At 42.5% G+C, this 12,661-nt stretch overlaps 1 protein-coding gene across 1 annotated transcript in view; it reads left to right on the plus strand.

The window, feature by feature from the left end:
- The first annotated feature begins 11,528 nt into the window (after positions 1 to 11,528).
- LOC140740162 (riboflavin-binding protein-like) overlaps positions 11,529 to 12,661 on the plus strand; it is a 70,810-nt gene continuing 69,677 nt past the window's right edge. Inside the window, exon 1 of the mRNA XM_073069136.1 lies at positions 11,529 to 11,680. The gene's annotated coding sequence lies outside the window, so the exon portion shown is untranslated. The remainder of the gene's footprint in view (positions 11,681 to 12,661) is intronic.

Here is a 12,661-nt window from a genome sequence, read left to right on the forward strand (position 1 = left end):
AGCGTTCTGTGGCGATGATCCCACATGATCACAATGGATGGCTCCCAAAAGATTGACATCCTTCCCCTGAACCCCACCAGCATGCTTCTCCAGTGATTATCAAGGATGAGCAAGCTGTTTCAGCAGTCGTGGGTCAGTTAAAAAATTTTAATGGTCGTCTCAGGTTAAGAAGGTCACACATTCCATTCTCACTTGAACCCAAAGATAATGGCCAATTTTTCCCAGTGCATCACTGAGGGAGTGCTTCCTTATTGGGTGTGTTGTCTCTTAGAAGAAAGATCGATCTGTCCCGCCCCCTTCCTCCCTCAAATACATGTAAAAGTACCTAAGCACCATTGGTGAGTTCAGGCCAATATTCACCCTTCAAAATAACACCACTAAAAGAATGGTATTTAACCACGCAATTGGAGTGAAATCAGATTTGGAAGAGATGTGTTAATCCACAGTGGATTTAGGCAGGGTAAATAGATCTCAGTATTGAATGGTGTGAGGAAGAGGGAATACAGGGGAAGTGAAGAAAAACATTTCCATACAGAATGGAAACTCACTGCGTAAGGGGCGTGGAAATGCAGTTTTCAGGACTCAAGATTGTTTACTGTCACTCTATGGTTGTTATTCCGGATCCAAAGAAAATGCACAATAAACTTAACGAACACAATAAAAAAACAGAAACAAATTCACAATAAATCTAAATATAAAAAGATTCCTGCAAAAAACACAATGTTCCAGTAACAGTTATGTCCTGTACATTGGCTGATTCTAAGTACATAAAGTTCAAAAGGAAATTGGATTGGCACTTTGAGGAAAAATTACTTGCTGGGTTATGGGGCTGAAGGGATTTGATATAAAGAGCCAGCACAGGCTTGATAGGCTGAATGTCCTCCTACCCTGCTGTGACATTTCTATGATGCCTTCTGGGGTGTCTCATTATCACCTGGAGGGTTGCTGTGTGCTGCCACATTGCAAACACATACTGTGTTTTTTATTTGTATACATTCAGGTTGCATTTAATACACATTTGGGGTGAGTGGCTTCCTGGGTCATTTTAAACTCTAGTCAGTGTGGACCTGGCAACACATCTAGGCCAGACCATGTGAGAATGGAAGAACAGCAGTACGGTAGCAGAGCGGTTAGTGTAACCCTTTACAGCGCCAATGATCAGCAATTGGGGTTCAATTACCATCGCTATTTCTAAGGTGCCTTTTACATTCTCTCTGTGACTGTATGGGTTTCCTCCCACTTTCCAAAGATGAACAGGTTTGGGTTAGTAAGTTGTGGGCAGGCTGTGTTGGCGACACTTGAGGGCTGCCTCCAGTATATCCTCGAACTGTGCTGGTCATTGATGCAGGTGATGCATTTCGCTCATTGTTTTGATGTTTCTATGTACATGTGACAAGTAAAGCTTATCTTATCTATCTGTCTTTAGTGAACCAGGCTGGCTTCTTTCACGGTCGTCATCACGAACTGAAATTCCTAATTATTATCACAGTTCAGTCTCTTCGGCTGCCACAGTGGGACTTAGACTCAGGCCCCTGCACTGTCCAGGAGTCCAGGAGTATAAGTCCCATTACATTGCTACTGTGAAGGGTTGATCATCCAGATCACTTTTGAGAAGACATAAAAGGTGTTACAGAAATGAATTTCTGTTTGCTTCCTGCCTGAGCAGAATGTGCTTCAAATGTACAAATCACAAAGATGTTCATTGAGCCCTGATCCTACAAATTTCTACCTTTCATGGTACTATTGCAACACCAGACAACCTCTTTAACTGCCCTTGGAAGTGAACTGTGAAGACCCGGGAGGTGTAAGCCCGTGGCTCAGTGTGACATTTGGTAATCCTGTCAGGGCCAACAACTGGGATGGAAACTACAGTTGTCTGCACATCTAGATCACGCAGGGGGGAGATCTTCTCCCTCGTGATCATAACCTTGCTGCCTTCAGATGTAGTGGTGGTGATGCCTTGTGCAGTTGAATAGTCCTGGGTAGCACTTGGATTTTGCCATGGACTGCAGTAGGTTGAGCACAAGCCCAAACCACAGACGAGGAAATGGGCATCGTAGTATTCAACACGCCCTCTTACTCAAAGGGTAACTGCACTACATCCTGTGCCATTCCAACCGAGAAGAGCCTCTACTTCAGTGCTGAGGTTGGTCAAGTTTGCACAGGCAAGCACAAGAGATTCTTCAGATTCTGGAAATCCAGAGCAACATACACACACACACACAAATGCAGGTCAGGCAGAATCTATGGAGAGGAATAAAGAGTCAACGTTTCTGGCCAAGACCTTTCATCAGGACTGGAATGGAAGGGAGAAAAAGCCAGAATTGGAAGGTGGGGAGAGGGGGAGGGGAAGGAGTACAATCTGCCAGGTGATAGGTGAGACCAGGCGAGGGGGAAGGTGGGTGGCTGGGTGGGGGAGGCAGGTTGAAGTGAGAAGCTGGAAGAAGCTAGGTAGAAAAGATAAAGGGCTAAAAGTGAAGGAAGTGAACCATGGGAGAAAGGGGAGGAGGAGGGGCACCAGAGAGAAGTGATAGGCAGAGAAGAGAAGGGGTACAGGGGAGCCAGAATGGAGAGTGGAAGAAAGGAGAAGGGGAAGGGGTAGAAGTTACTGGACATTAGAAAATTTGATATTCATGCCTTCAGATTGAAGGCTACCCTGAAGTGGTGCTCCTCCATTCTGAGAATGGCTAAATTAATCATCACTACGTTTGGACTTGGCCCAAGTGCGGAGCGAGAGACTCTGAAGCGGGTCGATAGTTCACAGGCTTTAATGCGAACAGAGTTCGAAGGAAAAGAAAATGATAAATGCTAGGCCAAACAGGGCCATTAACTAAAACTCTTCAATGGAAAACAAAGCCAACGATGCGGCTGAAATAAATAAGTAAGAATAAAACGAATACCGCTAGTCTTCAGAGTCGCTTGACTCGACAATCCAATTTCTCAGGCAAGGCCAAATGCAAGCAGGCAGCAAATTGTTACTGTGCTTTGCACAAGTCTCGACAGTCTGGGGTTAAATACTTTTTAATACAAGGAAAATACCATCACAGTGAAATAATAATTAGATGACGTGCATATTCACGAGCGCAATTGCCATAGCTGCTGCACTGCCAAATCCATGGTTGTGACATTAATATCGCAGATCTCCGACCTCAGGCTACGGAAAAGTTCCGGTTTCTAACTGATATCTGATAGCTGGGGGAAGGTTACAGTCAGGACATATTAAAGTTAGGATTCAGCTCCTACTAACAAATAAAAACTCGAAAGAAAAATCTGCAGTTGGGTCCTCTGTGAACGTCAGCATTGGCATACGTGAACTGACTTCTTTGTGATGGGAAGGATCGGCAATTTCTGCAATGCTGATATAGCAGTCAAATCGTGCACAGAAAGATCCCATAGCACCAATGTGACGTTGAAACATAAAAGCGACTATAATTAGTTGATGGATAAATGTCACAAGGACACCAGGGGTAAAGACCTGAACCATTGAATCTGTTTCTCTTCCCACAGATGCCTACTGACCTGCTGACTAGGATTTTCTGTTTTTATTTGAGATTTCCAAAACTAGCAGGTCATTTTTGTCATTTTCACCAGGGATGACTACACTGTTCCTTGCTAAACAAAAAGTATCTTGGTATCTTATTAATCCATCTGAGGGATGATATAGGCCCTCAATTAACATCACATTTTAGGTTTCTTGCATGGCTTCTGACAGCTTAGTTCTTGTCCAGTACGGAATTAGGAGTATCAACCTGGGCTGTGGGCTTTGATCTTGGGAGCAGGGCTTAAATCAACAATCTTTTATTTTGAGCAAGATCCCTGTCCACTTACCTATAGCTTATTAAAGGTGCACATAGAAGAGTACAGCACAGGAAAAGACCATTCAGCCAATGATGTTGTGGCAAGCTAATTAAACTAATCCCTTCCGAACATGCTCCACATCCCTCTATCCCTGCATATTCATGGACTAGGAGACTCTTAAATAGCTTTAGCATATTTGCCTCCATAATCACACCTGGTAGCCCATTCCAGGTACCCACCACTCTCTGTGCAAAAGTTTTCCACAAGGAAAATTTTTCTTATTCCACAGGAAAAATGCCTAAATGTGCTGGCGTTCCATGTGTGAAGTAAGGATTCTTATTACACTAACAAACCGTATATTATATACACTCAGTGGCCACTGTTAGATACACCTGTACAACTACTCAGCCAATCACATGGCAGCATCTCAATGCATAAAAGCATGCAGGCATGGTCAAGAGGTTCAGCTGTTGTTCAAAATCAGAAGTGGAATCAGAAACAGGTTTAATATTTCTTAGCTTATGTTGTGAAACTTGTTAACTTAGCGCCAGCAGTACAAAGCAATGCAAGATAAATATAGAAAATATAATAATAGGAACCAATAAATGAACTACAGTAGTAGATATATGTATATTAAATAGTTACAGTAAAAATTGTTGTGCAAAAACAGAATTAGTAAAAGAGAGAGATCGTGTTCATAGGTTTAATGTCTATTTAGAAATCAGATGGCAGAGGGGAAGAAGCTGTTCCTGAATCGCTAAGTGTGTGCCTTCTTCCTGATGATAACAATGAGAAGAGGACATGTCCTGGGTGATAGGGATCCTTAATAATGGACAGCACCTTTCTGAGTTCAAACATCAGAATGCGGAAGAAATGTGATCTAAGTGGATTTGTGTAAAAAACAAAAAAAAAATCCTGTGAGTGGCAGTCGTGTGGGTGAAAACACCTCGTTAATGAGAGGGGTCAGAGGAGAATGGCCAGACTGGTTTAAATTGACAGAAAAGCGACACTCAAATAATTACGTTACCACTGTCGTGTACAGAAGAGCAGTTCTGAATGCACAACTTGTCAAACCTTGAAGTAGATGGGCTAAGCAGTGGTATCTAATAAAGTGATCACTGAATGCCTATGAAATGGAGGGCTACGGAACGCTGGGATATGAACCCTGAGCTGAATTTATTTAAGAAGGGAAATATTTAAGTTGTTAAATGTGAATCTAGAGGTAGGAAAGACAGAATATTATGATGGAATGTGCTGGCACATTTGTTAATTAGCGCCTTCTGCTCATGTCACTTTAACAGGGACAGCACCCCATCTGGGACCATGCGTATAATAAAATGTCAGACAATTTCTGTGACCCTTTCTGACCCACTATTTCTCACATCACTGATCCAGATATCCTGAGCCAATTAATAATTAGTGCCAAATTAAAGGCAGTTTACAGCCTTGCTTTAAGAGCTAATTGGGAGATCAATTCACAACGGATGTTTCTAGCCACACATCAGACTTAATTCAATCTGATGTTCTTGTGAAGAAAGGCCACCGATAAACTGATATTCCACTGAGATGCCCTTGGTCCTGGTCAGCAAATTTTCTTCACACCCCCCTCCCTGTGTTTCACTAGGATGCTGCCTGGACCAGAGGGCATGTCTTATGAAGATAAGGTCAAGTGAGCTTTTCTGTCTGGAGTGAAGGAGGATGAGAGGTCACTTGATAGACGTGTATGTGATGATAAGGGACATAAACTGAGTGGATAGCCAGAGACTTTTTTCCCAGGGTGGAAATAGCTAATACAAAGGGACAATGATATTTACAGGAAGATGTTGTTTCCTGCTTGGCATTGCTGTCTGCCACACCTCCAACAGTGCCCATATGTCATCAGCCAGGGACCACCGCTCATTATGTTTTGCTCCCTCAGCCCTGGTACATCTCCTGGTGGTGGAACAGTAGCAGGAACATCTCCCTACCACACCTGCAGCTTCCAGTGAGATTAGTCCCCCCCCCCACCCCCATTTCTGTCCTTCCTCCTCAGCCACAGCCAAAAGACACCCTTTTCTGTCTCTTCAGCCAGCTCCTGATCCTCCCTCCAGTCAGAGAGTAACCTTGTTGTCGATGCTCCAACAAAGTCCTGGCATCCTACCTCCACAGGGTGGATGATTGCCTTTAAGGTAACTGGAGGAAAATACAGGGTAAAGTTCTTTACTTAGAGAGGAATGGTTACGTGGAACACATAGGGTACATTGGGGCCATTTAAGAAAATCTTAGATAGGCACATGGGTGATAGAAAAAATGGAGGGCAATGTAGAAGGGAAGGATTAAATTGATCTTAGAATAGGTTAAAAGGTCAGCACAACTTCATGGGCCAAAAGGCCTGAACTGTGCTGTATATTCTATGTTCTCTGCATTATGGTAAAACAATACTCTCAGAATAACCACAGCTGCTGTTGTACAAAAATTTGTGACAACCTTTTATTTTGACTTACTCCCTTGGCGAAGCAGTGTCATCCGGTCAACCGGTCAAGCTCCATCAGAATTGCTTCAATTAAATCCTTCTCAGTTCCAAGGAAGTTAAGCCCATTAGTCTCAAGCAGGACTGAACAATTTAAAAACATATCCATTCATTCTATGACTCTATATTCTGCTTTCAACATTTATGCTTTTTGCTTTCTTGGCATATATTCTCGCCAGTTTATTTTACACAGCCAATATGCTGTCACACACTCCTGTTTGTATAAGTATCATGTGACTGAGTAAATCTGACTACAGTGGATCTGACAGGTGTCCTGATTAAGGGTCTTGGCCTGAAACGTCGACTGTTTATTCCTTTCCACAGATGCTGACTGACCTGCTGAGTTCCTCCAGCATTTTGCATGTGGTAATCTAACTTCAAATTTTTGACTGAAATATATAGTATATTTCAGAAAGGACGTAAGAGTATGGTTGTCTCTGATGTAGTTGAAGAATTATTGTTGGCGACACAATGTCCTTACAATATGCTTGACATGCATAGATGGTAGCAATTTCACAGTAACACTATCCGTTTATAGAAATGGCCTTCTTTCCTAAGACTGGTTAAACTCTCAGGAAGAATTATAAATTGCAACATGAGTTAATCAAAAACAAAGGCATGTGTAAAACTACAGATAAGTGTTCTTGGTCGTAGGTCATTGAGGATAAAGATTATACAATGAATTATCAAAGCCAGACTTGAATTATTTACTTGCAGTGACTGAACTCCAGTATGCTAAAACCTATACAATTCTCTCTATATCATGGGTGTACACTCAGTGGCTATTCTGTTAGGTACACCTGCGTGTTAATGCAATTGCCTAATCAGCCAAGCATGGGGCAGCAACTCAATGCATAAAAGCATGCAGACATGGTCAAGGGGTTCAGTTGTTGTTCAGACCAGACATCAGAATGGGGAAGAAATGTGATCTAAGTGACTTTGACCGTGGAGTGATTGTTGGTGCCAGACAAGGTATGGTTTGGGATTTTCAAGCACAACAGTTTCTAGATTTTCAGAGAATGGTGTAAAAAAATCTAGTGAGCAACAGTTCTCTGGGAAAAAAATGTCTGGTTAATGAGAGGGGAGGATGGCAAAACTGGTTCAAGCTGACAAGAAGGTGACAGTAACTCAAATAACCACATGTTCCAACAGTGGTGTGCAGAAGAGCAGTTCTGAATGCACAACATGTCGAACCTTGAAGTGGATGAACTGCAGCAGCAGAAAACCACGAGCTTTATTAGAAGCTACCTAATAAAATGGCCACTGAGTGTACAGTAAAATGTATTATCAAAGCCAGACTTGAATTATTTATATGTATTTACTAAATTTCACAACGTTAAAACCTGTTCAATTCTCTGTACGTTTTAGATGTATATAATATTTACTATTGCTTGAACAGAACTGAGGTCATCCTTACCACACACCTACATTGATTAGTAATACAACCTTAGACTAAAGGACAAATGGGTTTCAGATCGATGAAAGGTTTTAAAATAGTTAATGGTGGAACGTTCCTGATATTTGTCATATACCAACAGCAGGAAGCATGTACAAACGTCAAAAGAGTGGAATTTAGGGAAAAAAATTAAAGCGTTATTAGATCAAATGCTTTAACATAAGGAGCCACTGAAGCAGAGACTATATAATATTTTACAAACAAATTTATTATAAAAAGCAATGGGAAAGTAGGGTTAGATCAGTGAGTTCAAATCAAAGAGCTAGCCCTGGTAAAGTGATTTTTTTAAATTGTTAACATTTTTATGGTGTGTGTTACGTTGGCAGAGTCAGAATCAGGTTTATAATTTCTGACGTATGTTGTGAAAATTGTTACTTTGTGACAACAGTATAGTGCAATCCATAAAAAATACTAAATGTTAAAATAAGGAATATGTTAAACGTAAGTAAATAGTGTGAAAAGAGAGCAAAATAGTGAGTAACACAAAAAAAGCTGGAGAAACAGCATCTATGGAAAAAAAATAAAGAGTCAATGTTTCCAGCTGAGACCCTTCATTAGGACCGAAATGTCTCTGCCCAAAACAGCAACAGTTTATTCCTTACCATACATGCTGCCTGATCTGTTAGGTTCCTCCTGGTTTTTGTGTGTGTTGCTTTGGATTTCCACCAAAGGCAGAATCTGTGTTCAAAATAGAGTGTTTATGGATTCACAGACTGCTCGGAAATCTAATAGTGGTGGAGAAGAAGCTGTTCCTGAAATGTTGAGTGTACATCTTCAGGCTCCTGTACCTCCTCCTATGATAGTAACGAGAAGAGTGCATATCCTGGATTGGTGAGGGTCGTCAGTGAAACTCAGGAGAAGGGCAAAGATTTAAGTAGTGAACAGGTTTAATGAGCCATTTCTAAGCCAAGTACAACAGGAAATGCCAGCAAGGTAAACACAAGTGATGAAGGTTAAATCGAGACATCGGAAGGAAGTGATGACTCAGGGTGATAAGAAGTCACATGGTTTGGTGGATATCAGTAATGAGGTCATGATTTAATATGGAGAGGACACAGGAGTGCATTAGGTGATGTACTGAGAGCTTTGGAAGAACCTAAGGGAAAGCTGCAGTCTAAAATTAAATGAAATGGTGTGATCCCTGCTGCAGCGCTATCAGGTTTTATTTCACAACATATGGATAAGAAATAAAGATCAATCTTTCTGAGGATTGCAAATAAGAACTAGAGCTCAGCTGTCAGACCCCAGCTTCAGTCCAGGGATCTACATCAGCTTTATTGCCCCTGAATGGCGCTGCTGACCTTTGGAGTCATAGAAAACCAAAGCACAGAAACAGGCTCTTTGGCCCATCTAGTCCATGCTGAATTATTATTCCGTCTACTCCCATCATCCTGGACTTTAACCCTCCATTTTTGTCCCATCCATGTATGTATTCATCGAAACTTCTCTTAAATGGTGAAATCAAACCTACATCCACCACTTCTGCTGGTAGCTCGTACCACCCTCTCACCACCTGCTAAGTGAAGAGGATTACCCTCAGATTGAAAGGTTCCCTTTAAATATTTCACCTTTCACCCTTGTTCTAGTCTCACCCAGCCACAGTGGAAAAAGCCTGTTTGCATTTACCCTAACTATATCCCTCATAATTTTGTATACCTTTATCAAACCTCATTTTCCTACACTGGAAGGAATAATGTCCTAACCTATTCAACCATTCCCTATACTCCAGGACCTCAAGACCCTGGAACATCCTCAAAAATTTTCTCTGTTGGTTTAACAATCCATTACAAAAGCTACTTTACATTTTCCATTTTCTGTTATGTTGCAGAGGGCCACTCAGCCCATTGAATCAATGTTATCCCCAAGGCAATCTCACTGATCTCCCTCTACCCCATTCCCTTTCAGCTCCCCCAGGTTCTCCAATGCTTGCCAGATAGCCCACCAACATGCTTGGGATGTTTGCAGAAACGACTTTGGTGTATAAAGGTAAAATGCTGGAAATAAACACAAGAGATTATGCAGTTGCTGGAAATCCAGAGCAGCATACAGAAACATGCTGGAGGAACTCAGCAGGTCAGGCAGCATCCACAGAGCGTGAACCTTTCAGGTTCATTGGGTCTCAAAGGGCGCTCACAGAGACACCGTATGTAGCAGCAAATAATTTAAGATAAAAAGTACAGTTTTGTTTGGGGTGTTCGTTTTTCTTCTAGAAAGCCCACCTCCATCCCATTCCAACCGCTGAACAGGAAGAATTCTTCCCAACAACTTTGATTTTCTTCTAATGTGAATGCAATCCTTCCCTCCATGGACTCTTTCTATATTTCTTTCTGCCTCAGTAAAGCAGCCAGCATAACCAAATTCTTTCTTTTTAGTCGTTTGAAGATTTAATGAATGAATGAATGAAATTTTTATTCCCGTCAGTACAAACATAACAAAAAGCATAATTTTCAACGATGATTTCATAAGACAAAATTACAACAAAAACTATTCCCTCTTCTCCCCTTTCCCATCGGGCAGAAAATACAAGAAAGTACATAGCACCAGGCTCAAGAGAGTGTCTATGCCATGATTATAAAATTATTGAACAAATCTCTTCTACAATAAGATGGACTCTTGACCTCACATCCTACTTTGTCTTATCCTTGTACCTTACTGTCCTCACAGCATGTTCTCTGTAACAGTAACACTTCATTCTGCATTCCCTTATTGTGTTTCCCTTATGCTACCTTGACGTACCGAGGTGGTGAACTGACCTGTATGCACCACTCGCAAACTGCTGGGGGAATTCATAGATCAGGCAGCATCCATAGAGAAGAATAAAGAGTTAACGTTTCAGGCTGAGACCCCCCCCCCCAATCAGGACATTGTACCTTGGTACAATAATCAACAATTTACCAAATGGGGCAGATGGAAGGTGGAGAGAGTGGGGCAGGGGTGTTTTGGGGAGGGTATTCTTAAGCTTAGGGCCTTCACAACTGAAGCCTTGACTGCCCATGGTGGAACAATGAAATAGGGGAGGTGTGCGGGGAGATGCAGGAGGCCAGAAGCTGAGGAGCGCAGACATTGGTTGGCAGTAGAGCTGGAAGGGCTTATGGAGATGAGGATGGAGCACAGGTAGGGATAGGGTTGGAAGAGACTGGTGATGCGTGAGGCGGCGAAGGTCCTGAAATGGGGGGGATGGGGTGGGGTTCAGCTCCCACTGAACTGCTAGCCTGCTGTGAACATTATTCATCTCTCAGATGGTGAATAGTGAATACCATCCCAAGATTTATGCAACCCAGGGAGGAAATCAGTAAGGAATATGGCATCTGTTGGCAGATATAGCCTCTAATAACAGATTGGCATCTGTTGGCAGATATAGCCTCTAATAACAGATTGGCATCTGTTGGCAGATATAGCCTCTAATAACAGATTGGCATCTGTTGGCAGATATAGCCTCTAATAGCAGATTGGTATCCCCTGCCCCTCAGTAACACGAATGTGTGCAGTATTTTGTAAATCTTCACCTCACCCAAGATTTTTAAAAGCGCACAATGAAAAATCGACGCTTTTCACTAATATTCACATTCACCCTCCCGTAGGATTCGGGGACCCATTTGAATCCACACCACCCCTCACCCCCTTCACCGCCACCCTATCCCGCTCTGTCACGGTGCCAACTTGTTTACAAACTCTGAAGGGGTGGATTTACCGGCTGCCTCCTCGCCGCCACGTTAAGAGGCGCGCTCCTCCCTCGGCCACGGTGCATTGCCGTGGTTGCGCGCACAGGCGGTGGAGGTGGGGCAGGTGGCGGGAGATGCTGGCGAGAGAGTGCGACGCAGACTGACCGCCACACTCACAGCTCTCAGACCTCGGCACCAGATACAGAGAGGCGCAGTGTCTTCCTCGCCCAGAAGCAGTGACTCCATCCATCACAGGTATCCTTACCAACGTGTTCTAACGGGTGATGGTGGGGGGTGGTGGTCATGCAAGTTTAATAGTTAACGGGATCATTAAATACAACATTCCACAAATAAGTGTGCTTCTTGGGAAACGTTCGCATTGGGCGATTCGTAGTTTAAAATCTCAACACATCGCCTGTATGTTTATTTTTTTATAGCTGCAGTATTTAATAATGCATCGGTATTCTAGTGCAGAGACTTACCGAATCGCCACAGGAAGGCGGTGTGTTTTTCAAGGAGATCAAGAAAGTTTCTGTCCGAGAAACGCGATTTTTAGCTGGGTTTGATTACTGCCCCGTTCGCTTTTATTTGCAATGTAACGGGTTGAGGGGGTTATAGGTAAGAAAGAAGTATCACCTTGCAACGGACGAAGATGTCAGGGCATTTAACTTTCACGGCACCAGCCATTAAACAAAATGCCTTTCCGTATTCATTAATGTGTGTAATTTCCCCCTAATAGGGAAACGTGTCCAGGAATGGGGCGCAAGGTTAATTTCTTGAAACTGGTGTCATTTAGCGTAGAAGTCCAGTTGTGCAACAGTTAATCCTCTTTTAAACCCGTATACAGTAAAATAGAAAGGATTTGTTCTGGGTGCGATTTACAGTGACAGGACTCGGAACATCCGGGGCAGCCAACCTGGGTTTAACCATTTAGACTCGTTGAGGTATCCTGGGGCAAAATAAAACTGGGTTCAGTATCTCCCCTGATAAATTAGATAATTCTCTCCCAAGCGAAAAGTCTGTTGCTATTTGTTCAGTACATTAAAAATTATTCAATCTGAGCGGAACATGATGAACAACATTTGGTTACATTGAGGGAAATTTTCTGAATTTGTATTTGAGAGAAGTACTCAATTGTTTGTGGAAGATTACCATATTCCATTTGAAGACCTCGAGTTGACTAATTTATATGAAAAGAGGATACCATAAGGCATAGGAGCAGAGTTGGCCCATTAT

This window comes from Hemitrygon akajei, chromosome 16 (assembly GCF_048418815.1).
Source record: "Hemitrygon akajei chromosome 16, sHemAka1.3, whole genome shotgun sequence".
In the NCBI taxonomy this organism is placed as follows: Eukaryota; Metazoa; Chordata; class Chondrichthyes; order Myliobatiformes; family Dasyatidae; genus Hemitrygon; species Hemitrygon akajei.